General features: G+C 39.4%; 1 protein-coding gene across 17 annotated transcripts in view; it reads right to left on the reverse strand.

Moving 5' to 3' along the window:
* The window catches only part of LOC105480028 (KIAA1217 ortholog), a 910,528-nt gene that overhangs the window by 487,301 nt on the left and 396,238 nt on the right, over nucleotides 1-26,989 (reverse strand). For 3 of the 17 annotated variants that reach the window (XM_071070354.1, XM_071070359.1, XM_071070348.1), the window contains exon 1: nucleotides 16,969-17,154. The exons of 4 other annotated variants lie outside the window; for them this stretch is intronic. The gene's annotated coding sequence lies outside the window, so the exon portion shown is untranslated. Of the gene's footprint in view, nucleotides 1-16,968; nucleotides 17,160-26,989 lie in introns of those variants that run through there. 10 more of the 17 variants (XM_071070356.1, XM_071070353.1, XM_071070351.1 and 7 more) reach the window with 6 other exon arrangements.

Consider the following 26,989-nt stretch of genomic DNA (forward strand, 5'->3'; position numbering starts at 1 on the left):
CATCTATACTAATTCTGGTTATTTTTCAAATGGCCAAGTTCTGATTGCTTAAATGAATGTAATATAATATAAGTATTTTAAATGTAAAGTGACTCCTTAGACTTGACAACTGAAAGTTGGAAGCAATATATGCACCAAGAACTGAGTACAAGGAAATTAAATGGAAAAGTAGTTTAGATAGCAAAATATTCTACTGGAGTTGGCTAAAACTATAATTTGTGATGCTATACAATCTCTTAATTTCTTTACAAAGAAAATATTTCACTGGGACATTGATCTAAAGTTTGGAAGGTACTGACTAGTACAGATTTTAGGAAAACATTTATAAAAATAGAGCTTGTTACTTTAGTTTCTACTCTAGTTAAAGCAGAAACAGAAAATCATTTTGTGATTTTTTAATGTTACTGAGATAAGGAAAGTTTCTTTATCAGATCCATTAGAGATAAGCCACCAAAAACAAACCTGTGTCTTATAAACATAATAAGAGATACTGCTTACATGTTATCAGCATTAAAGAAGCCCTGATTATAGCTTAGTTACACAGATAAAATCCAATAAAGAATCCGCACAACCATTGCCTGCTCAATGCACACTCTTCTTAAACTTGGATACGCAAGTAGCAACAGAAAATAGGACTGCAGGTAACAGAGCACGAGAGACACAATATATCAGAGGTTAATAAGAAGCCATGCCAATTGGCTTAGGTAAAGAGTTCATGACCAAGAATCCAACAGCAAGTGCAACAAAAACAAAGATAAATAAATGGGACCTAATTAAACTAAAAAGCTTATGCACAGCAAAAGAAATAATCAGCAGAGCGAACAGACAACACACAGAGTAGGAGAAAATTTGTGCAAACTATGCATTTGAAAAAGGACTCATATCCAGAATCTACAAGGAACTCAAACAAATCAGCAATAACAAAACAAATAATCCCATCAAAAAGTGGGCAAAGGACATGAATAGACAGTTCTCAAAAGAAGATATACAAATAGCCAACAAACATACGAAAAATGTTCAACATCACTATCAGGGAAATGCAAATCGAAACCACAATGAGATACCACCTTACTCCTGTAAGAATGATCATAATTTAAAAATAAAGAAATAACAGATGTTGGCGTTGATGTGGTTAAAAGGGAAAACTTTGACACTGCTGGTGGGAATGTAAACTAGCACAACCACTGTGGAAAACACAGAGATTCCTTAAATAAGGAAATATGTTTATAGTGGAATCTCTATGCAAAACATGGAAATTCCTTAAGTAACTAAAAGAAGAACTACCGTTTGATCTAGCAATCCTATTACTGGGTATCTACACAGAGCAAAATAAGTCATTATATGAAAAAGACACTTGCACATGGATGTTTATAGCAGCACAATTCACAATTGCAAAAATATGGAACCAGCCTAAATGCCCATCAACCAATGAGTGGATAAAGAAAATGTGGAATACTACTCAACCATAAAAAGGAACGAAATAATGTCATTCGCAGCAAGCTGGATGGAGTTGGAGACCATTATTTTAAGTGAAGTAACTCAGAAATGGAAAATGAAACATCATATGCTCTCACTTATAAGCAGGAGATAAGCTATGAGGATGCAAAGGCATAAGAATGATATAATGGACTTTGGGAACTCAGGGGGAAGGGTATGAGTTGGGTGGGGAATAAAAGACTATGGATTGGGTACAGTGTACATTGCTCAAGTGATCGGTGTACCAAAATCTCAGAAATCACCACTAAAGAACTTTTCCATGCAACCAAACACTAACTGTTTCCCCAAATTTAGTGAAATGAACAAAAAGAAGCCATGTTAAGAAGTGGATGTTTGAAGGGAACCTGGAGGTGTTCTAGCAGTTTTTGCTTTTTCTGCTTAGGATATATAGAAGGAAAAAAAGCATTGAGTTAGAAGACATTGATTCAAACTAGTGTACCTCTAGTCTTGATCAAAACAAGTAACTCTGGCTTTTTCCTTATATATTTCAGGAGAGATAATTTACTTCAAACTATACTACAAGGCTACAGTAACCAAAACAGCATAGTACTGGTACCAAAACAGATATATACACCAATGGAACAGAACAGAGGCCTAAGAAATAACACCACACATCTACAACCATCTGATCTTTGACAGACCTGACACAAACAAGCAATGGGAAAAATATTTCCTATTCAATAAATGATGTTGGGAAAACTGGCTAGTCATAAGCAGAAAACTGAAACTGGACCCCTTCCTTACACTTTATAAAAAGTCAACTCAAGATGGATTAAAGGCTTAAATTTAAGACCTAAAAACATAAAAATCCTAGAAGAAAATCTAGGCAATACCATTCAGGACATAGGCATGGACAAAGACTTCACATCTAAAACACCAAAAGCAATGGCAACAAAAGCCAAAATTGACTAATGGGATCTAATTAAACTAAAGAGCTTCTGCACAGCAAAAGAAACTATCATCAGAGTGAACAGGTAACCTACAGAATGGGAGAAAATTTTTGCAATCTATCGATCTGACAAAGGGCTAATATCCAGCATCTACAAAGAACTTAAACAAATTTACAAGAAAAAAACAAACAACCCCATCAAAAAGTGGGTGAAGGGTATCAACAGACACTTCTCAAAAGAAGACATTTATGCAGCCAACAAACATATGAAAAAATGCTCATCATCACTGGTCATTAGAGAAATGCAAATCAAAACCACAATGAGATACCATCTCATGCCAGTTAGAATGGCGATCATTATAAAGTCAGGAAACAACAGGTGCAAAAGAAGACATTCATACAGCCAACAGACACATGAAAAAATGCTCATCATCACTGGCCATCAGAGAAATGCAAATCAAAACCACAATGAGATACCATCTCACACCAGTTAGAATGGCGATCATTCAAAAGTCAGGAAACAACAGGTGCTGGAGAGGATGTGGAGAAATAGGAACACTTTTACACTGTTGGTGGGATTGTAAACTAGTTCAACCATTATGGAAAACAGTATGGCGATTCCTCAAGGATCTAGAACTAGATGTACCATATGACCCAGCCATCCCATTACTGGGTATATACCCAAAGGATTATAAATCATGCTGCTATAAAGACACATGCACACGTATGTTTATTGCAGCACTATTCACAATAGCAAAGACTTGGAATCAACCCAAATGTCCATCAGTGACAGATTGGATTAAGAAAATGTGGCACATATACACCATGGAATACTATGCAGCCATCAAAAAGGATGAGTTTGTGTCCTTTGTAGGGACATGGATGCAGCTGGAAACCATCATTCTTAGCAAACTATCACAAGAACAGAAAACCAAACACCGCATGTTCTCACTCATAGGTGGGAACTGAACAATGAGATCACTTGGACTCAGGAAGGGGAACATCACACACCAAGGCCTATCATGGGGAGGGGGGAGGGGGGAGGGATGGCATTGGGAGTTATACCTGATGTAAATGACGAGTTGATGGATGCAGCACACCAACATGGCACAAGTATACATATGTAACAAACCTGCACGTTATGCACATGTACCCTACAACTTAAAGTATAATAATAATAAATAAATTAAAAAAATAATAATAAAGTCAGGAAACACATGCTACAGAGGATGTGGAGAAATAGGAATGCTTTTACACTGTTGGTGGGTGTGTAAATTAGTTCAACCACTTTGGAAGACAGTGTGGCAATTCCTCAAGGTTCTAGAACTAAAAATACCATTTGACCCAGCAATCCCATTACCGGGTATAAACCCAAACGATTGTAAATCATTCTACTATAAAGGTACATGCACACGTATGTTTATTGCGGCACTGTTTACAATAGCAAAGACTTGGAACCAACCCAACTGTCTGTCAGTGACAGACTGGATAAAGAAAATGTGGGGGGGGTGCGGAGCAAGATGGCCGAATAGGAACAGCTCCAGTCTCCAACTCCCAGCGCGAGCGACACAGAAGACCGGTGATTTCTGCATTTTCAACTGAGGTACTGGGTTCATCTCACTGGGGAGTGCCGGACGATCGGTGCTGGTCAGCTGCTGCAGCCCGACCAGCGAGAGCTGAAGCAGGGCGAGGCATTGCCTCACCTGGGAAGCGCAAGGGGGAAGGGAATCCCTTTTCCTAGCCAAGGGAACTGAGACACACAACACCTGGAAAATCGGGTAACTCCCACCCCAATACTGCACTTTAAGCAAACAGGCACACCAGGAGATCATATCCCACACCTGGCCGGGAGGGTCCCACACCCACGGAGCCTCCCTCATTGCTAGCACAGCAGTCTGTGATCTCGCCGCAAGGCAGCAGTGAGGCTGGGGGAGGGGCGCCCACCATTGCTGAGGCTTAAGTAGGTAAACAAAGCTGCTGGGAAGCTCGAACTGGGTGGAGCTCACAGCAGCTCAAGGAAACCTGCCTGTCTCTGTAGACTCCACCTCTGGGGACAGGGAAATAACAAACACAGCAGAAACCTCTGCAGACGCAAACGACTCTGTCTGACAGCTTTGAAGAGAGCAGTGGATCTCCCAACACAGAGGTTGAGATCTGAGAAGGGACAGACTCCCTGCTCAAGTGGGTCCCTGACCCCTGAGTAGCCTAACTGGGAGACATCCCCCACTAGGGGCAGTCTGACACCCCACACCTCACAGGGTGGAGTACACCCCTGAGAGGAAGCTTCCAAAGCAAGAATCAGACAGGTACACTCGCTGTTCAGAAATATTCTATCTTCTGCAACCTCTGCTGCGGGATACCCAGGCAAACAGGGTCTGGAGTGGACCTCAAGCAATCTCCAACAGACCTACAGCTGAGGGTCCTGACTGTTAGAAGGAAAACTATCAAACAGGAAGGACACCTACACCAAAACCCCATCAGTACATCACCATCATCAAAGACCAGAGGCAGATAAAACCACAAAGATGGGGAAAAAGCAGGGCAGAAAAGCTGGAAATTCAAAAAATAAGAGCGCATCTCCCCCGGCAAAGGAGCGCAGCTCATCGCCAGCAACGGATCAAAGCTGGACAGAGAATGACTTTGACGAGATGAGAGAAGAAGGCTTCAGTCCATCAAATTTCTCAGAGCTAAAGGAGGAATTACGTATCCAGCACAAAGAAACTAAAAATCTTGAAAAAAAAGTGGAAGAATTGATGGCTAGAGTATTTAATGCAGAGAAGGTCCTAAACGAAATGAAAGAGATGAAAACCATGACACGAGAAATACGTGACAAATGCACAAGCTTCAGTAACCGACTCGATCAACTGGAAGAAAGAGTATCTGCGATTGAGGATCAAATGAATGAAATGAAGCGAGAAGAGAAACCAAAAGAAAAAAGAAGAAAAAGAAATGAACAAAGCCTGCAAGAAGTATGGGATTATGTAAAAAGACCAAATCTACGTCTGATTGGGGTGCCTGAAAGTGAGGGGGAAAATGGAACCAAGTTGGAAAACACTCTTCAGGATATCATCCAGGAGAACTTCCCCAACCTAGTAGGGCAGGCCAACATTCAAATCCAGGAAATACAGAGAACGCCACAAAGATACTCCTCGAGAAGAGCAACTCCAAGACACATAATTGCCAGATTCACCAAAGTTGAAATGAAGGAAAAAATCTTAAGGGCAGCCAGAGAGAAAGGTCGGGTTACCCACAAAGGGAAGCCCATGAGACTAACAGCAGATCTCTCGGCAGAAACTCTCCAAGCCAGAAGAGAGTGGGGGCCAATATTCAACATTCTTAAAGAAAAGAATTTTAAACCCAGAATTTCATATCCAGCCAAACTAAGTTTCATAAGTGAAGGAGAAATAAAATCCTTTACAGATAAGCAAATGCTGAGAGATTTTGTCACCACCAGGCCTGCCTTACAAGAGACCCTGAAGGAAGCACTAAACATGGAAAGGAACAACCGGTACCAGCCATTGCAAAAACATGCCAAAATGTAAAGACCATTGAGGCTAGGAAGAAACTGCATCAACTAACGAGCAAAATAACCAGTTAATATCATAATGGCAGGATCAAGTTCACACATAACAATCTTAACCTTAAATGTAAATGGACTAAATGCTCCAATTAAAAGACACAGACTGGCAAACTGGATAAAGAGTCAAGACCCATCAGTCTGCTGTATTCAGGAGACCCATCTCACACGCAGAGACATACATAGGCTGAAAATAAAGGGATGGAGGAAGATTTACCAAGCAAATGGAGAACAAAAAAAAGCGGGGGTTGCAATACTAGTCTCTGATAAAACAGACTTTAAACCATCAAAGATCAAAAGAGACAAAGAAGGCCATTACATAATGGTAAAGGGATCAATTCAACAGGAAGAGCTAACTATCCTAAATATATATGCACCCAATACAGGAGCACCCAGATTCATAAAGCAAGTCCTTAGAGACTTACAAAGACACTTAGACTCCCATACAATAATAATGGGAGACTTCAACACTCCACTGTCAACATTAGACAGATCAACGAGACAGAAAGTTAACAAGGATATCCAGGAATTGAACTCATCTCTGCAGCAAGCAGACCTAATAGACATCTATAGAACTCTCCACCCCAAATCAACAGAATATACATTCTTCTCAGCACCACATCGTACTTACTCCAAAATCGACCACGTAATTGGAAGTAAAGCACTCCTCAGCAAATGTACAAGAACAGAAATTATAACAAACTGTCTCTCAGACCACAGTGCAATCAAACTAGAACTCAGGACTAAGAAACTCAATCAAAACCACTCAACTACACGGAAACTGAACAACCTGCTCCTGAATGACTACTGGGTACATAACGAAATGAAGGCAGAAATAAAGATGTTCTTTGAAACCAATGAGAACAAAGATACAACATACCAGAATCTCTGGGACACATTTAAAGCAGTGTGTAGAGGGAAATTTATAGCACTAAATGCCCACAAGAGAAAGCAGGAAAGATCTAAAATTGACACTCTAACATCGCAATTAAAAGAACTAGAGAAGCAAGAGCAAACACATTCGAAAGCTAGCAGAAGGCAAGAAATAACTAAGATCAGAGCAGAACTGAAGGAGATAGTGACACAAAAAACTCTCCAAAAAATCAATGAATCCAGGAGTTGGTTTTTTGAAAAGATCAACAAAATTGACAGACCACTAGCAAGACTAATAAAGAAGAAAAGAGAGAAGAATCAAATCGACGCAATTAAAAATGATAAAGGGGATATCACCACCGACCCCACAGAAATACAAACTACCATCAGAGAATACTATAAACACCTCTACGCAAATAAACTGGAAAATCTAGAAGAAATGGATAATTTCCTGGACGCTTACACTCTTCCAAGACTAAACCAGGAAGAAGTTGAATCCCTGAATAGACCAATAGCAGGCTCTGAAATTGAGGCAATAATTAATAGCCTACCAACCAAAAAAAGTCCAGGACCAGATGGATTTACAGCTGAATTCTACCAGAGGTACAAGGAGGAGTTGGTACCATTCCTTCTGAAACTATTCCAATCAATAGAAAAAGAGGGAATCCTCCCTAACTCATTTTATGAGGCCAACATCATCCTGATACCAAAGCCTGGCAGAGACACAACAAAAAAAGAGAATTTTAGACCAATATCCCTGATGAACATCGATGCAAAAATCCTCAATAAAATACTGGCAAACCGGATTCAGCAACACATCAAAAAGCTTATCCACCATGATCAAGTGGGCTTCATCCCTGGGATGCAAGGCTGGTTCAACATTCGCAAATCAATAAACATAATCCAGCATATAAACAGAACCAAAGACAAGAACCACATGATTATCTCAATAGATGCAGAAAAGGCTTTTGACAAAATTCAACAGCCCTTCATGCTAAAAACGCTCAATAAATTCGGTATTGATGGAACGTACCTCAAAATAATAACAGCTATTTATGACAAACCCACAGCCAATATCATACTGAATGGGCAAAAACTGGAAAAATTCCCTTTGAAAACTGGCACAAGACAGGGATGCCCTCTCTCACCACTCCTATTCAACATAGTGTTGGAAGTTCTGGCTAGGGCAATTAGGCAAGAGAAAGAAATCAAGGGTATTCAGTTAGGAAAAGAAGAAGTCAAATTGTCCCTGTTTGCAGATGACATGATTGTATATTTAGAAAACCCCATTGTCTCAGCCCAAAATCTCCTTAAGCTGATAAGCAACTTCAGCAAAGTCTCAGGATACAAAATTAATGTGCAAAAATCACAAGCATTCTTATACACCAGTAACAGACAAACAGAGAGCCAAATCAGGAATGAACTTCCATTCACAATTGCTTCAAAGAGAATAAAATACCTAGGAATCCAACTTACAAGGGATGTAAAGGACCTCTTCAACGAGAACTACAAACCACTGCTCAGTGAAATCAAAGAGGACACAAACAAATGGAAGAACATACCATGCTCATGGATAGGAAGAATTAATATAGTGAAAATGGCCATACTGCCCAAGGTAATTTATAGATTCAATGCCATCCCCATCAAGCTACCAATGAGTTTCTTCACAGAATTAGAAAAAACTGCTTTAAAGTTCATATGGAACCAAAAAAGAGCCCGCATCTCCAAGACAATCCTAAGTCAAAAGAACAAAGCTGGAGGCATCACGCTACCTGACTTCAAACTATACTACAAGGCTACAGTAACCAAAACAGCATGGTACTGGTACCAAAACAGAGATATAGACCAATGGAACAGAACAGAGTCCTCAGAAATAATACCACACATCTACAGCCATCTGATCTTTGACAAACCTGAGAGAAACAAGAAATGGGGAAAGGATTCCCTATTTAATAAATGGTGCTGGGAAAATTGGCTAGCCATAAGTAGAAAGCTGAAACTGGATCCTTTCCTTACTCCTTATACGAAAATTAATTCAAGATGGATTAGAGACTTAAATGTTAGACCTAATACCATAAAAACCCTAGAGGAAAACCTAGGTAGTACCATTCAGGACATAGGCATGGGCAAAGACTTCATGTCTAAAACACCAAAAGCAACGGCAGCAAAAGCCAAAATTGACAAATGGGATCTCATTAAACTAAAGAGCTTCTGCACAGCAAAAGAAACTACCATCAGAGTGAACAGGCAACCTACAGAATGGGAGAAAATTTTTGCAATCTACTCATCTGACAAAGGGCTAATATCCAGAACCTACAAAGAACTCAAACAAATTTACAAGAAAAAAACAAACAACCCCATCAAAAAGTGGGCAAAGGATATGAACAGACATTTCTCAAAAGAAGACATTCATACAGCCAACAGACACATGAAAAAATGCTCATCATCACTGGCCATCAGAGAAATGCAAATCAAAACCACAATGAGATACCATCTCACACCAGTTAGAATGGCGATCATTAAAAAGTCAGGAAACAACAGGTGCTGGAGAGGATGTGGAGAAATAGGAACACTTTTACACTGTTGGTGGGATTGTAAACTAGTTCAACCATTATGGAAAACAGTATGGCGATTCCTCAAGGATCTAGAACTAGATGTACCATATGACCCAGCCATCCCATTACTGGGTATATACCCAAAGGATTATAAATTATGCTGCTATAAAGACACATGCACACGTATGTTTATTGCAGCACTATTCACAATAGCAAAGACTTGGAATCAACCCAAATGTCCATCAGTGACAGATTGGATTAAGAAAATGTGGCACATATACACCATGGAATACTATGCAGCCATAAAAAAGGATGAGTTTGTGTCCTTTGTAGAGACATGGATGCAGCTGGAAACCATCATTCTTAGCAAACTATCACAAGAACAGAAAACCAAACACCGCATGTTCTCACTCATAGGTGGGAACTGAACAATGAGATCACTTGGACTCAGAAAGGGGAACATCACACACCGGGGCCTATCATGGGGAGGGGGACGGGGGGAGGGATTGCACTGGGAGTTATACCTGATGTAAATGAGGAGTTGATGGGTGCAGCACACCAACATGGCACAAGTATACATATGTAACAAACCTGCACGTTATGCACATGTACCCTACAACTTAAAGTATAATAATAATAAATAAATTAAAAAAAAAAAAAAAAAGAAAATGTGGCACATATCCACCATGGAATACTATGAAGCCATAAAAAAGGATGAGTTCATGTCCTTTGCAGGGACATGAATCAAGCTGGAAACCATCATTCTCAGCAGACTATCACAAGAACAGAAAACCAAACACCACATGTTATCCTAATGTAGAAATACTTAATGTAGGTGACGGGTTAATGGGTGCAGCAAACCACCACGGCATGTCTATGCCTATGTAACAAAACTGCATGTTCTGCACATGTACCCCAGAACTTAAAGTATAACAATAAAAATAAATAAATAAATAAAGTTAAAAAAAGAGATAATTTAGATTATCTTTAGGTTTCTATGCCACTATCAAATTCAGAGACTGTTAATTCTTTTTTCCACAGTGATTCATGCTTCTGTAATGCAAGTGCATTTAGTTTTTTATCATACTTTTGAGTTATTGATCTCTCTACCCTAAGTGGGCTATGCCAGGGTAACCAAAACTACAGATCAGCTCAGAGAAAACCCCAGATTAACTTTAAGAGGTGACTCTATACTACTTTCCCAACATACTGAATTTCAACAGAATCTAGGAAGAAAATAAAGTGTGGTAGGAAGAATTACTTATATTTATTTTCTCATTCATTACTAGATAGGATAATTTTTTATTTTTTTGAGAGAGTCTTGCTCTGTCACCCAGGCTGGGGTGCAGGGGTGTGATCTCAGCTCACTGCAACCTCTGCCTCCCAGGTTCAAACAATTTTCCTGCCATAGCCTCCCAGGTAGCTGGGATTACAGGTGTCTGTCACCATACCCAGCTAATTTTTGTATTTTTAGTAGAGGCAGTGTTTACCATTTTGGTCAAGCTGATCTCAAACTCCTGACCTCAAGTGATCTGCCCGCCTTGGCCTCCCAAAGTGCTGAGATTACATGTGTGAGCCACCATGCCCAGCCTGGGAGAAAATTTTAAATAAGAATAGTCAAAAAAATGGAAAACTCTAGAAGTAAGTGTAAGTTTTCATATCCACACAGTTATAGCTCATACTATATTTAATTGGAGGAAAATTGCCATTAAATACTCTTAAGCAAATTAAATATGTTTACTTTTCATTTGTACAGTGTCTGTTCAGAGTAAGCTATGCAAATTGTAGCAAAAGGATGGGGAGAAACGTAATGACCCATATAGATATGTAATGCATGGATCTAGACTAACACATCTCAGTAATGAGCCAAAACTATGAATTTAATAACTGTGAGCATAAGTTGCCAGTGCTCTGTTGAATACATACTGTACCCTTAACCTCTGAGCTTCTCAACAAATGAGTGGAATTGGTCCTAAATGCAGTCAGATAAAGAAAGGCACATAATCAATATAAATCCATTGCTGCTTCTGGAAAATACTAGAAAAAGTATAAGTCCTATCAATGGACGATACCCATTGACTGGTATTATCAGCTTGCTCCTTATTATTAGGAAAAAGCCATGCACTAATTGTACCTTTTCAGGACATTGCCTATCCACAGCCATGACTGCCTTCAGGCTACTTCACTGTGCACTGGTCTAAGATCACTGCAGTCATCTGCAGGGTCCAGAATAAATTTGAGTGCCACTAGCAAGGGGACACACTTTTTGTTCTCCAGTTATTAATATAGAGGTGGACAATATTGAGCTCCAGGTATCTAAAGGCGATCTCAATCAACATGTGCTACAGAAAAGAAGATGTATGTAAGTTTACTCCTTAAACATAAAGAATAAGGCAAGGTATGCAATCAATCAGGGGCTGATAATGGAGTTTTTCTGGTATGAGTACATGGATAGTATTTGCAACAGAGTAAGATTTTATTCTGTACAGCAATTGTAGGTATGTAAATAGAGACCCCATTGTGCTTGACTTAAGAGTATTCATGCAGGATATGAGCTCTTGAGAACACTGGACATACATTAACTAAGTCATTAATCCTCACCACTACTTCTCCCCATAAACCACATATTATTATTCTTTAATGGTTGACGAAATTCAATCCAGAAGGATAATTGCCTTGCTCAAGGCCACAGAGGGAGCCTGTGTCAGAAGAGAATTAGACTTGAGTGATTTTTGGCCTGCAGGCTTGTACTAGGACCACCAGGTCATGTGTGATGGAAGAGCCTTTCTTGGAATGTATGCAGTGTGTGTGTGAGTGTGTGTTTGTGTGTGTGTATACACTCATGTCTGCAGGGATAAGTATACATATTAGGACATCAAGGCCCTATAGACAATGTATCCTTTAATTTCAATATTAGTATAACATTTACAGTTTTGTGATACATTTATTAACTCTGAAATTTGTTCTCATCCTTTTCCATTTGTTTGTTTTGTTTAAGATACGGTAATCCTGAGCAACAAATAAAAATGCTGAAAACAGAAGAGCTTATTCTGAATTACAGAGTGTCACCAGAAAGATTTTTCAGGAACTAGCTAACCAGTCACAAAGTGTTAACTCATTTTATTAACTTCTTTGATGAGTGAATTTCTTTTTCTTTTCTGTGTAGAAAGGTGCTCTAGCATCATGGTGAAATGTGCAAGTACAAGGCTCAAAAACCGCTGGAATCAGAATTCTGGCTCCACTTCTTATTGTCCGCATGATCTTGGGAAAATAACTCAAAACTCTGTGATATGGTTTGGCTCTATGTTCTCAACCAAATTTTTTGTCAGATTGTAATCCCCATGTGTTAGGGGAAGTGCCTGGTGGGAGGTGACTGAATCATGGGGGTGGATTTCCCCCTTGTTTTTCTCCTGATAGTGAGTGAATTCTCATGAGATTTGATGGCTTAAAAGTGTGGCACTTCCTCCTTCACTCTCTCTTTTCTCCTGCTTCACCATGGTAAGATGTGCTTGCTTCGCCTTCATCTTCTGGCATGATTGTAAGTTTCCTGAGGCCTCCTCAGTCCTGCAGAACTGAGTCAATCAAATCTCTTTTCTTTATAAATTACCCAGTCTCAGGTAGTTCTTTATAGCAGTGCAAGAATGGACTAATACACTCTCTGTCTGTTTCCTCATCAGCAAAATAGGAATAGCAATAGGACTACGTCACAGAATTGTTGTGAGGACTATATAAGTCAATGTATTTATAATGTGCTTAGAAGTGTGCTGGCCACATAGGAAGAGCCCAGTAGAGGTTAGGTATAATCATCAACGTCATCAACATCATCATCATCATCACAAATATATAAGAGATAGAAGCTATTTTTTCAAACCAAGTTTGAAGTCAGTATTTATGTCCTTTTCTAAAGAATGTTGTTCTTTAAAACAATTAAAAGGTAAACATAAATAAATAAGTAAATAAGATCCGGACAATACAATTTAGGGTCAGAAGAACCAGAAAACCCAGGAAGAAATGCCACATTCTCAGATATTGGCTCATATCCTCATCCTGAATAAAACTGTTGACATATATCAACACATACGCTTCAACATTCATTTTCTATTTGGTGGGTTTGTATCATGAAAAAATTCTCCATTGGTGAACATGAGTTTCAAGGCTGTTGTTCTAAGGATTATTGATTGCCAGGCTCTTCTGTTCTAGGAGTCAATTCAGACCATTGGTTCGGAATAAAAACATACTAGTATCACACTGATATGGTTACCCTCATCATGAAACATGGGTATATGGTACCATCAGATTGGAACAGGTAATGATAAGTACATTAGGTAAATGAAGCACACGAGTATATTGCTTATATACAGAAAATAACACCATGTGTGTTGGTCCCCAAGTGATCAGAATTTATAAAGCTTCTTGGAAATTAAAAATATGATGATGATCAAAACTAGACAGCAGAAGAGTTGGAATATAAGATTAAGCAAATCTCCTAGAAAAACTCAAGAGATGAAAGCTTAAAAACATAACGGAAAGATGAGATCAGAAAAATTGATGTAGTAGATTCAAGAGCCAACTCCTAGGAGGCCCATAAAGAGAGAACTAGAGCAAATACAGAGAAAGAAATTATCAAAGAATTGATAGGAAAGAACACCCAGAACTGAAGGCCATTATTCTTCAATTTGAAAGAGCTCATCAAGCCAAATGAATGAATAAAACCCCTATACTTTTAAATACTTCAGTGAAATTGCAGAACATCAAGGATAAAGGAGATCCTTAAAGCTTCAAGAGAGAGAGAAAAGAAATCATCTACAAAGGAAACTGTGACTCTTTGAACAACACAGGACTTCTCATCAACACTTCTAGATCTCAAAAGACAATGGAAAAAGGCCTTTAACATTACGAGGAAAAAGTGATTTTTGGTCTAAAAATCTATGCCTGTCCAAAGTATCATTGAAATGTGAAAACAAAATAAAGATGTTTTTTGGACATGCAAACATTTAGAAAGTTTACCTGTCATTTAGTTTTCCTTAAGTTTCTTGGGAATGTGCTTTCGCAAAATAATAAAGGAAAGTAAGAGATACCTGTTTAGGAGTTCTAGAAATCAGGCAGGAAATAGCAGGGCAGAAGAACTGAGGGATGCAGAGAAAAGCATCTAGAAAAAAAGGGACGTTCTATGAGTATAACCGTGACCATACAGTCCTTTGGAGAATAGAGATGCTGAGGACAGAGGACTAAAGACTTTAAAACTGTAAAAGAAAATGATTTAGCACACTTTTCAGCTTAGTAATAAAAAGATTTATGAGGTCATATTAGTTACACACTTTACTGATTTTCAACTTTTAGAATTAGCCTATAGATGGATGATGAAAAACTAATTATGATAACCAAACATAACTATTATCAATATTTTAATACCCAAATAAAAGTACAGAAGAGAAAATTTAAGAAGTGGAGAGGGGAGCATGGAAAAGAGGTGAAAGGAAGGGTCACTACACTAATCTAAGAAATACAGTTAAATGGGAGACACACTTAAAAAAAAAAGTCAGAAACGTACCAGGGTACCCTCATTTGACAAATTACACAAGGGAGAAATAAAGTCTGACACACGATAAGCTGCGTCAAGATTAAGCTAAACCTTTTGCACCAAATGAAATAAACATTCTAAAGAACTGACACTAAAATCTTAGTGAGGAGGGCAAGAAAACACCACATCAATTCAACATAAATCTCAGATGGTGTGGCTATTATTGGATTTCTTGATCTTACGACAACCATGTCCTGTGAAAGCCTAATGCAAGAGAGCTATCTTAGAAAGAGACTCATAGTCCGACTTGCCAACTATTAAAGGTTTCTATTGGTACTATATGGTACAGTGTGTTGGATTAAAAAAATACTGATTAAAGAAGAAAAACAAATATACGTGATGATGATGTCTTTCGAAAATAATCCAGTCCTTCTGTCAGTATCAAAACGTCTTGCGGTAGAATACTTCCTTTTCCTCTCAGAGAAACACACACAAAAAAACCCACCTTATTATTTTATAATTTACCCCGTTTATTTTTTACAAAAGTGTGTCGTATTTATATTGATCTTGGACTTTAATACTCACTCTTGGTTTTAAATGACTTTGAACTAATCCCAACCCAAACCTGTTATCAAAGAAAATTATTTTCACCCACTAAGTCTATTCAAAACTGTTCATAGTTTGCCATGAAAAGGTCAGCATTTTGAATAAATCTTTGGAATAAGCACCGAGCCTCAGATTGTTTGTTTAAAAAAGCACATATTCTGTATAAATGTTTGGACACTCTTTAGGTTGAGGTAGTTGACATTCCTTTTTCTAAGAATTTTTCAGATTTTTATACATAGTCTAACAGAAAAGAAAGTTTTCCTTTTATGCAGCCAAAATTCATTCTATTCAGCCACTTCTGTCAACACTTCTAAGGTCTTCTAGTGTTGATTGCATGTGCCTTTTATGAAGCATTTTGGTCTCAGTTTTTTATACAAGCATGTCATTGATCACAGTGGATGAAACAATAATAATGCAACTAAGGGAAAAATTAAAATTTTCCAGACAGATACTTACCTCTTCGAAATAGTACAGGGCACAAAAGTGTATCATTGCATATTTGTTTGTCATAGTTTTTAATGGAGAAGAGGTCAGGTTTAAAATTATAAAATAGACTTTTTAGAAAATAAAACCTCCCAGTTATAAGAATAAGAATATTAAAACAATTTTTTGTCTTACTATAAAATCACAGGGCCAAATATTATGTTTGTAGTAGATAACTCAGACTCTATTAAAATAAGTATTATAAATGCTGCTTAGTGATTTAATATGTAGTTCTTTGTACAATGGGGGAAATTACTATTATATTTTTAGCTATGATTTCATTGCCTTCTGTGATTATATACACTGAAATAACAGATAGCTTTAGTTATCACATTTCTCAATTCCTGGGCAAATATCCACCAATACTCTTGCTAGGTGAAACAGTCCAACATTCACCCGAGAAGGCTAATTTAAATGCACCAGGTAAGAACACTAGCAGAAATTTTTATCATGCTTTTCAAGGAACCATACTAGTATTTCAGATACAATTAGTATTCAGATACAAACAGACTAGTATTTCAGATACAATTCATTTTTAAAAGAGAGTGTAAACAATTCAGCATGCAACAATTCCATTGCTGGTTAATGATAAGGTTTTAGAACAATTTCTTTCTTTTTTTAGTTTCTATTCTTATAGGTAAATGGTAAGAAACTTTGGATATGATTGGATTATAAAAGACTACAAAACACGACCAATAATAAAATCTGTTATTCTGGAAGACAAGTGAAAACAATCAGCATTTCTTATTCATTAATTAATGACAGAAAGTTCTGTCACCTCCATCTTCCTAATAATTATTGGTTATTTTTAGCAACACACTCCAGGATTTTAGAAAATTTCACATTCAATCAAATGGATAAGTTTTGAAGCCATGAAAAGTCTCATTCATTGAAGTTACTGGTCAGTGTTGTTAAGCAGGAGGTTTCTAAGCAAACGCTCACAAAAGCAGTGGATTTCAAACATTACCTTTGTGTGTTGTAGCCTTCCGCTGGGCAGAAGTTGCCGCCGTTTGCACCTGCTGCTGTTTGACCAAATTTCCTTCACTCCCAGTTCTCAAAATCTTCTCACCTAAGCTGTTTTTTTTCTGTTTGCTGTTCAAATCATCCCGCCTAGCTGATGGCAGCTTAGAAGCTGCGTTAGAGAAGAAAGGTCTAGCCAAGCGAGAGGGTTTGGACATTTTAAATGGCAGAAAAAACAACAAGAAAAAAAAAAAAACTCCAGAGTGTTACCTGCTGGGGCAGCAGATTCTAAAAAATCCTTTGAGCTTCACTTTTCAACGGACACAGTTACAGTATGAAGTGCAGCGGGACGGAAAGTGCTGGGCTGCCACTTGGATCTCTTTTAAACACAAGGCATCATACAGCCCCGTAGCCCATTTACAGGACCTGTGGAATGTAAATCTGTGTTTCTAAGATGCCGGTGACAGTTTTGCAATGGTAAATGCTCCAATTCAGAGCAAACGGCAGATGCTGCAATAGGGAATACGAAACACGCGCGTGCACACACACACACACGATACTCCCTTGCATGCACAGACTACACACCAGACAGCCTAGAAGTGGGAAAATAATATAAATATTACCCCACCCACTCAGGTACAATACATAAAAATGAGCCAGATGTGTGGTTTATATTATTATGAAGTGCATGCCACGTTCAGTTTCCAGGCATTAGTTCAAGCAAATATTTCCTTGCTTTAGCACCTTCCTATAGTATATTCCAAGAGGCGACCGTGAAACGAATACCCACCTTACATAATTACTTCTCCTGCTGTTTACAGAACAGGCACAGAACCATGACAAAGTAAGAAAACAGAAGAATGTAATTTCCAACCTCTTCGGGCTGCCACAGGGTACCAACTAATCTATAAAAAGGGCAATTGTGTGTCTGTGTGATGTGTTGTGGGATGTGTGTGTATGTGTGTACGTGCATATGTGTGTGTGTCAGAGAGAGATAGCTGGGGAAAGAGATAGAAATTATTTTACCTTTTAAAGAGCTTGGAGTTTATTCTAACAAATATTTGTACTTAGCGTGCTTTACAAAAAACAATAGTCATGATGTAAAAATCAAATGTGTTCAAGGGGTCACATTTTTCAGGGCTGAAAACATTGCTTCCACCAATTGAACATGTAGCCCATACCGGAGGCATACAACCTCTCCACTAAGGATAACCATTTTCCCTCTTAGTTTCCCATGTCAGTGATTTTTATGACTTGAGGTTAAGCTGTTTCCAACCTCGATTATTCTGTATTCCCTTGGGGAGAGTCTACACAAACTCTCTATGAACTATAAAAAGGTTCTGGGAAGATGTGGTCATATAACTCCACTCCAAGTGTAAATACCGTGCTATTCCCCATTTACAGTTGATAAATGTGAAGCTACTTAGCACTTTATCAGATGTAGTTATGTGCTGGAGAGAGTATAAATTTTGGAATCAATGGGAACAGGAGTTACCTCTAACTTCTAAATGTGGGCCCAGCCCCGGGCAAGTTACCTTCCCCGGCTTTTCGTTATTAAAATTGGGTTAGTAATTTTTGCCACAGAGAATTACTACATAGATCAACTGAAATGACAACTCTGCACCTGGTCAGGCACATGGTCGCACTCAATAAATACTTTCCTTAGCCCGTCTTTTCAAAACTTCAGTTTTAATGATTCCTAACAGGTCTAGCACAGCCTTATAAAAAATGTCAGTTACAAGATCAAATCTTCACTCAGACCACAGAGTCCATAGTAGGATCACACTCATAACCTCAGCCCTATAAACTGGGAGGAAAAAATGTGAGAGTAAACCCTTAATATTATGAGAAGTGTCCTGCAAATGTAATGAACCACCACATTTGCAAATACTGTTGTATCATAAAATCCACTCCATTAAATTTAGTAAAGCATAACTACAAAATTTAAGCAAGCCCTTTACTCTTAATAATTCTGTCCAAATAAGAAACTCCATGCTTTCATTCCTCCAAATTATCTTTTATTTCTGCCCAAGTACTTTGGTACCATTGCTTTCTCAGGCTTCTTCAGGTTTCCTCAGTTCCCTCATCATATTAGCGGTCACCTTTCTTTTCAGGAATAGATTTCACAAAGAAACTAACCTCGGCTACTTTATAGGCTGTCAAATGAACAGCATTCCAGTTGTGCAGGGATGGAGGAGAGAGGAACCAGTCAGGATTCTCCACCCACTAGCCAAGAGGCTACTCCAGAGACCAGGCTCACATTTTAGACTCATGCCTCAGAATAATGACGGACAGCGACATAGCTTGGACCCTGGCGGACACAAATCACATGACTTCCAGGACTGCGGCACCTGGCAAAGGACTTTGGCCTGGGAAGCTGGCTGGAAGGATCAGTGCCAGGAAAGAAGTGTGACTGCATCTTGACACCATTTAAAACAGGTGGTTTTATCCCATGCAGTGTGGATAGAAGCATTTCAGAGGAATAGAATGACGTCTCATTATAGCACACTTTCCTTCTCTGGGAGAGCCAGTGTAATGAGACTAATTTTACAAAGGGGAGGGGAAAAAATCAAGATGATTATGCTATAGGCCACTTGTAGAGTTGGGAATTGTATTAGTCAGGGTTCTCCAAAAAAACAGAGCCAATGGGGTGTGTGTGTATATATATATATACACACATATATATATATACACACACACACACAAAATATATAATATATAATATATAATATATATTTTATTTTAATAAAATAATATAATATATAATATGTAATAATATAATATATATTTTATTTTATTATATATATAAAATATATTTTATTTTATTTATATATTATATTATATTATTTTATTTTATTATATATGTTTTATTATATATAATATACTATATATAATATATAATACATATTATATATAGGGTCAAGAAGATATATATATTCATTCATATGCATACATATGTATATACAAATGTCCCTTGACATACAGCGGGAGTAGGTCCTGATAAACCCACTGAAAGTTGAAAATAGGATAAGTAAAAAAAAAAATAGGGTAAGTTGATAGCTTACCGACAACCATCATAGCTTGGCCAAGCCTGCCTTAAACCTGTCCAGAACACTTACAGCAGCCTACAGTTGGGCCAACTGTCTGGCCACACAAAACACTGTAGAGTGTCTGTCATTTACACTCTCAATTTTGTGGCTGACCAGGGGGTGTGGTTCGCTGCTGCTGCCCAGTATATCGAGGGAGTATTGCATTGTATGTCACTAGCCTGGGAATAGACCACAATTCAAAATTCAAAGTATGGTTTCCACTGAATGCATATTGTTCCCCCCATTGTAAAGTCAAAAAATCCTAAGTTGAACTATCATATGTCGGGGACTGTGTGTACATCAACAGAATATATACATATGTACAACATAGATGTCTGCACTGCTGGGGTGGGGGTGGGGTGGACTCGAGGGTGGCTAGGGCAGCTGTCTTTAGACCATGGTGGTTTTTCCAGACCTGAGAGACTAGAGAATCAGCTGGAGAACCTCTAAAAAATAAATCAACATTTCTGGGTTCCATCTCAGGCCCAGTGAATTAGAATTTCTGGAAAGAGCCCAAGATAGGGTCCCAGAAATTTACAAAAGCAATTTTCAGCTGGGCGTGGTGGTTCACATCTGCCATCCCAGCACTTCGGAAGGGCGAGGTGGGTGAATCACTTGAGGTTAGGAGTTGGAGACCAGCCTGGCCAACTTGGTGAAATCTTGTTTCTATGAAAAATACAAAACATAGCCAGGCATTGTGGCACACACCTATAGTCCTAGGAGGCTGAGGCAGGAGGATCACCTGAGCCCGGGAGGCAGAGGTTGCAGTGAGCTGAGATCATGCTACTGTACTCCAGCCTGTGTGACAGAGTGAGACCCTGTCAAAAAAAAAAAAAGCAATTCTCAGGTGATTGTCATGCCTAATGGGCTTTGGAATCAGCTACTTGTCTGGGTCACTGAAAGCTGTCTCATTTCACTGTGGCCGTGCTAGCAACTACTGGATCCAACCTTCCTCGGCTGCCCTCCGAGGTGCTACTGCACCTTAGGGGGATAGGTCACTTGCAGAGCTGCTTGCTCATTTTTGCTACTTCCATTTTGTAGGGACTACCAGCCATAAACAGGTTATGTCCCTTTATGGGAACACTGGGGAACCTGCCTGAGAACTTCAAGCTCATTTCACTTGTCACCTAATCAGAGTTTCAGTGACCATGCTTGGTTTGAGCTGTAACACTTGGGGTAAAGGTATCCCCTGTCACTCAAGAAACAGACTTCACATGTCTGTACCAAAACTCATGCATCTGTTTAAATAAAGCTGGTTCATCCACAAGGTCAATACTTTAAAGTGCATTGAAGAGTACCACGTGATTTATTATTTTTCTTCTCCACTCAATGGAGGTTTCCTGAAATGCTTTGTCATTTTAGTGTATATCAAACCATCAGGCCAATCTAAAGGCTGAACACAAGGGCCATGGTCAACAATGCATGGTATATTTTTATTTTAAACCGAGGAAAGAATAGAAAGATGACACAGAAACATTTGCTTGGTCATGCAGTTTCAAGCCTGCCCAACAAAAAAACCCTTTAAAAAATAAAGGCAGAAATAAAGAAGAGAGGTTTTGTTAATTTGTTTCTATCCTTACCTCATTCCTAACAAAGGATGTGAGTTGGCTTGCAAAATACATACACTACTAAGATAAAATTTGTGTGACATTAAAATAAGAAATGAATAATCATAGAGTCTGGAGGAAAAGAAATTTGGCTGTGAGCTTCCTAGCACCAAAGCAAAAAAGGAAAGAGAAGAGTTTGTAGAATCTATGTTATTTTTATCGTTAGTTTGAGTCCAAAAATAAGAAAGTAGCCATTATATCACAAAGACATTGTTTGAATTGTGAGTGATCTCAGGGTAAAAGACCAGTTTCTAGAGAACAAACCCTGTCTCACTCTGGGAACAGTACACACCTATACAGCTTATACCAAGAATACTGCTTTAATCTGAAATAGACAATCTGTCTCCTGTGATCAACAGGCAGCTTGCCCATCTACTCCAGAGCCTAAGACTTCCAGACTGAGATCATTCACCAGTTGATCAGGTTTGCTCTGAGTTTTACTTTGAATTCATAGGTTATATTACTTTTTTTTTTTTTTTTTGGAGACAGTGCAGTGGCACGATCTTGACTCACTGTAACCTCTGCTTCCTGGGTTCAAGTAATTCTCATGCCTCATCCTCCTGAGTAGCTGGGATTTCAGGCACCTGCCACCATGCCTGGCTAGTTTTTTTTTTTTTTTTTGGAGAGATGGGGTTTCACCAAGTTGGCCAGGCTAGTCTTGAACTCTGACCTCAGGTGATCCTCCTGCCTCAACCTCCCAAAGTGCTAGGATTATAGGCATGAGCCACTGTGCCTGGACTGGGTTTTACTCCTATGTGTGGTCCCTTCTGGTCTAGTATCTCCCCACAATGACCTAATCCAGGCAGGATTCAACACACTGAACCTTGACATTTCTTTTTTCCTTAAGACTTTGTAACAAGCCTCCTGCATGTGCTGGTGATGGCCTCTGCTCTCCAGGGCCTTACGGATCTTCTCCCTGAGTCTCATGATTTCACTGTCAGCACCTCTGGAATTGGGCTGATCATCCTTTGGCCTGTTCAGAAAGGATGGGACTGGAAGTTTTCTTCCTACTTAAAAATTCCAAGTGCTCACCCTGTTGACTTGGTTTGGATGTGTGTCCCGTCCAAGTCTCAACCTCCAGTGTTGATGGTGGGCCTAGCGGAGGTGTTTGGGTCATGGGGGTGGATCCTTCCTAAATGGCTTGTTGCGATCCTCGTGGTAATGAGTGCGTTCTCACTCTATTAGTTCACTTTATTAGTCTACGTGAGATCTGGTTGTTTAAAAAGAGTCGGTGCCCTCCCCTCTCTCTCCTGCTCTCTCTCTTGCCATGACACTTGCTGGTTCCCCTTCACCTTCTGCCATGATTGCAGGCCTCACCAGGAGCAGATGCCAGCACTATGCTTCATGTACAGCCTACAGAACCATGAGTCAAATAAACGTCTTTTCTTTATAAATTACCCAGTTTCAAGTATTCCTTTATAGCAATGCAAATGGACAAATAAACCTGTCTATTCCAAATCCAGCTGCCATCACTTTTTTTAGCATGAGAACATCTTCCTGAACCATCTTCAGTGATATCACTATTGAATTATTCATTGTACTTTTGGGCCTCCCTGACCCCATCCCCACATAGATCTCTATTTAGTTTCGTAACTGGATGCCTCCACACCTGTCTGGAAGCCCTTTCTGTTGACATAAATCCTCACCAAAGAGAAAGAACATTACAGTATTCCAAATATGGGGCTAGCCCTTCCCATGAACTCTCTTCCTGGTTTCTCAGCCTTTGCTAAAGCTCCCTGATTCTGCTTTTGTAACTGCCTGAGCTGTCCTGGTTTAGGGATGATCTTTGGCTACCCCAGTGAAGGAGGTGGTTGCTGGGGGCTCTTCTCCCTGGGGCTGGTTCGAGGCCACAGCCTGCAGTAACCCTGTGCTCGGCTGGACTTCACCTTGGCTCTGATGAGCAGCTCTACATGGTGATGTGCACTTCTGTTTTCTGGTAGGATTTGACACCAATGGTTGCTCATGCATGACTCCTTCTTCCATCCATAGCTAGAGGCTGGCTTTGAGGATCTCTTGTGCTCTCCTGGTTCAACAACACCTAGCTTTGAGCTGCGTCACACCTCTCTGACTCTATTCTGCTTTCCAAATCCCAAAGGCATAGCCAACTTTGCTTTGTTGGCAGCACAGGAAATCTCCATGCTTACTAGTTCTTTCTTGTAGCTAACCTACATTCCTCCTATGGGCTTTAAACAAACTTTTTCTTGCAGTTTTGAACATGGAAATAGAGATCATCTATAAGGGAATACCCTCCTTCATTTCTTGATAGTCCCTAAGAAGAACCTCATGTGACAAGAGTTCCGTGCAGCATCTAACTGGGGTTTGCATCATGAGCTGGTGATACTAATTGGCCCTGAAGCTACACTCTGCCTCAGAAGCTGGAGTGATTAGTCTCTTCCCGGTATATCAGCACGTTGGTGTTTTAGATATGGACTGTTTTTTCCAAAGTTCTATCTGCTTTCCCATCTGCAAGATGTGAGCAAACATCTTGGTGACAATTTACATCTAACTAAGGGTGTAAAGGCATCAGGTACCCCAAGAGAAAAATTGCCTCCCAAGAAGAAAATACTACAGGCTGTGGTAGGGCCCTGGCTCTCCTTGAGACAGTAATGATCATTAAGAACAATTGCTAGCATTTATTGTACACTTACTGTGTGCCCAACACTATCCTAAGTCATTTATCCTTCATGGTGACCCGACAAGGTAGATACCATTATTATCTCCAGTTCACAGATGAGCAAATTGAAACTCTCAGAGGCCCAGAAATGTGCCCAAGATCTCACAGATACTAAGTACAGGAGTGGGAAATGAACTCAGTCAGTCTGGCCCTGGAATCTGCCCTCTTCTCGACAAAGCAAAAAGTCTGGCTGCAATCCACACACACACTGAGTGTGAACATAGACTGACTGTTCAGTCACAGCGGTGACCTGGGAAGAGTGCCTCTGTCATCTTGGATGCTGTGTGCCAGACCCCAAAATGCACTGCACTTGGGTGGCTACAAGCATCCCCAGATAGGATGCGTGCATGAGCTTCGTGTCATGGGAATCCAGCAGCTCTGATCTGGGAGAACAACATCCTGTGTGGAAGAGCAGATGGGAAGGCAGCAGCCTGGAGGATGTGAGCAGAGCAGCTTCCTGTGTGCAGTCAGCAAGTCTCCGCAAAGGTCAGTGGGGAAGCGTGCTCCAGGATGTCTGCATCTTCTCCTGAGGTGTAAGGTGCCTCAGCACAGTGTCTGCTGGGCTTCTTGAACTTTCACCTTTGCCCTGCCTCCTGATCTTGCTTTCTGACCAGATGTCAAGACAAACAACTTGGTAACTTGGTAAGCTTTGTCTGACTTTCTGACTTCTACTTGTCTTATTTATTTATTTATTTATTTATTTATTTATTTATTTATTTATTTATTTTGAGACAGGGTCTCACTTTATTGCCCAGGCTGGAGTGCAGTGGTGTGCTCGTGGCTCACCGCAGCCTCAGCCTCCCATGCTCAGGTGATCCTCCCACCTCAGCCTCTTGAATAGCTGGGACCATAGGCATGTGCCACCATCCCTAGCTAATTTTTTTTTTTTTTGTATTTTTTGTACAGTAGGGGTTTTGCCATGTTGCCCAGGCTGGTCTTGAACTCCTGGGCTCAAGCGATCCGCGCCACCTTGGGCTCCAAAAGTTCTGGGATTACAGGTGTAAGCCACCACACCTGGCCAGCTTTGTTTGACTCCTAAGCTCACTGTGCTAGAAGACCCCCCACTTGTTATGTAATCCAGGAGAAAACACTTCACCTCTTAGGGCCAAATCACCTTGGAAAAGGTGTTGTGGCAACTACCCTGTTATATTACAGGGTTCTTCCAACAGTCAAGTGGGATAATGAATAAGAAAGCACTTTGACAATCGTAAGAATGCATATGAATTAAAGGTAATAATTTTAATGGTTATAAAATACCAATGTCCTACTTCATCCTGGCTTAATCCAGTTTTTTTACTTGGTCCTGCCTTATGATTGGCTTGATATCTTAGCAGAATGTTCCGTAGCAAACTTTTTCCTGTAACGGGCCAAACAGTAAATATTTTCAGCTTTTTGAACTGTATGGCCTGTGATCAACTATCCATCTTCACCACTGGAGAGTAAAAATAGCCATAGACAAAATGCCAATGCATGGGTAAGGCTGTGTTCCCATAAAACTTCATTTGTAAAAACAGGTGGCTGGACAGATTTGGTAGTACTTTGTTGACACCTGTTCAGTAGCAGCCAATTACAACCACGTATGAATAATATTCTGATTCCTGTCTCCTTGATCAATACCTGCTATATGGATATTTTGCCTCCCTTTGTGTCTAGATGGGTGAACTCCGTTCTGGCTCCAAACCTATATGTGAACAATTTCTTAAATTTATCTCACTCTACTATTTGGACATTATATCACATTGAGGGACTTGTGGTAAGTGTCATGATGGTCTCCAAGAACAGCCAATATTGATTCTAACTTAATTATAAAACATAGTGGGAACAGGAGCAAGGTCCACCTCTTTAGCTATTTGGATTATGTCATGCTTTGCCACTTTACACTGATAGTTACTTTATATAGGTGGCCATATGTAGAGAGGCATGGTTTGAGTGCTTGAATAACTGAATTTGTGGTCTGCATTCATCCTGTAAAATTTTCATGCTTCCTAGATTCAGGACAAAGGCTTGTAAGTTTAGATTCCTCAATTTTCTAGTTGAATGCTACAGAAAGATTTCTTGATTTAACAACTCTAATTTCTAAGAACCCTTTAAAAAGCATTTTTTTTTTTATGATTTCAGTAAAAGTTGCTTTATACCATGATGTCACCCATCTGTGCTTCTATATTGTAAAAGAATCTTAAAATTATTTAGGACATGCTTCATTATGTTATAAAATTCAGTGCCAAGAGGAACTTTTTTGGTTTTTTATTGCAAAACACTCCCTTACATAGAAGGCTGAACGACTTATCTGAACCAACAGTGGATTTAGAAGCAGTTCGAAAAGTTGTACAAAAATGTGTTAGACAGCCAGGTTGTGATGGAGGCTGGAGTTTTGTAGTCACAGTTTTTCCATGTGCCATTTTAAGAATTATCTTGGCTCTCAGTGCAAGTTAAAATTTTATATTTGAGAGTAGAATCCTGAAGTAAAAATAAGCTATTTCTTATTAGGGTGGTCTCCCATGACATTATTGAAAGTATAATTTCAAGCATGAAAGCACAACAACCCCAAAACACGGGGTGACTTAAAAGTTATTCTTATGACTTATCAGTAATAATAGGAATATGTATTCAGATTTATCCCTGAGGTTTTAAATACTTGTGACTCTAGTGGGCATGATC

This window comes from Macaca nemestrina, chromosome 9 (genome assembly GCF_043159975.1).
Source record: "Macaca nemestrina isolate mMacNem1 chromosome 9, mMacNem.hap1, whole genome shotgun sequence".
In the NCBI taxonomy this organism is placed as follows: Eukaryota; Metazoa; Chordata; class Mammalia; order Primates; family Cercopithecidae; genus Macaca; species Macaca nemestrina.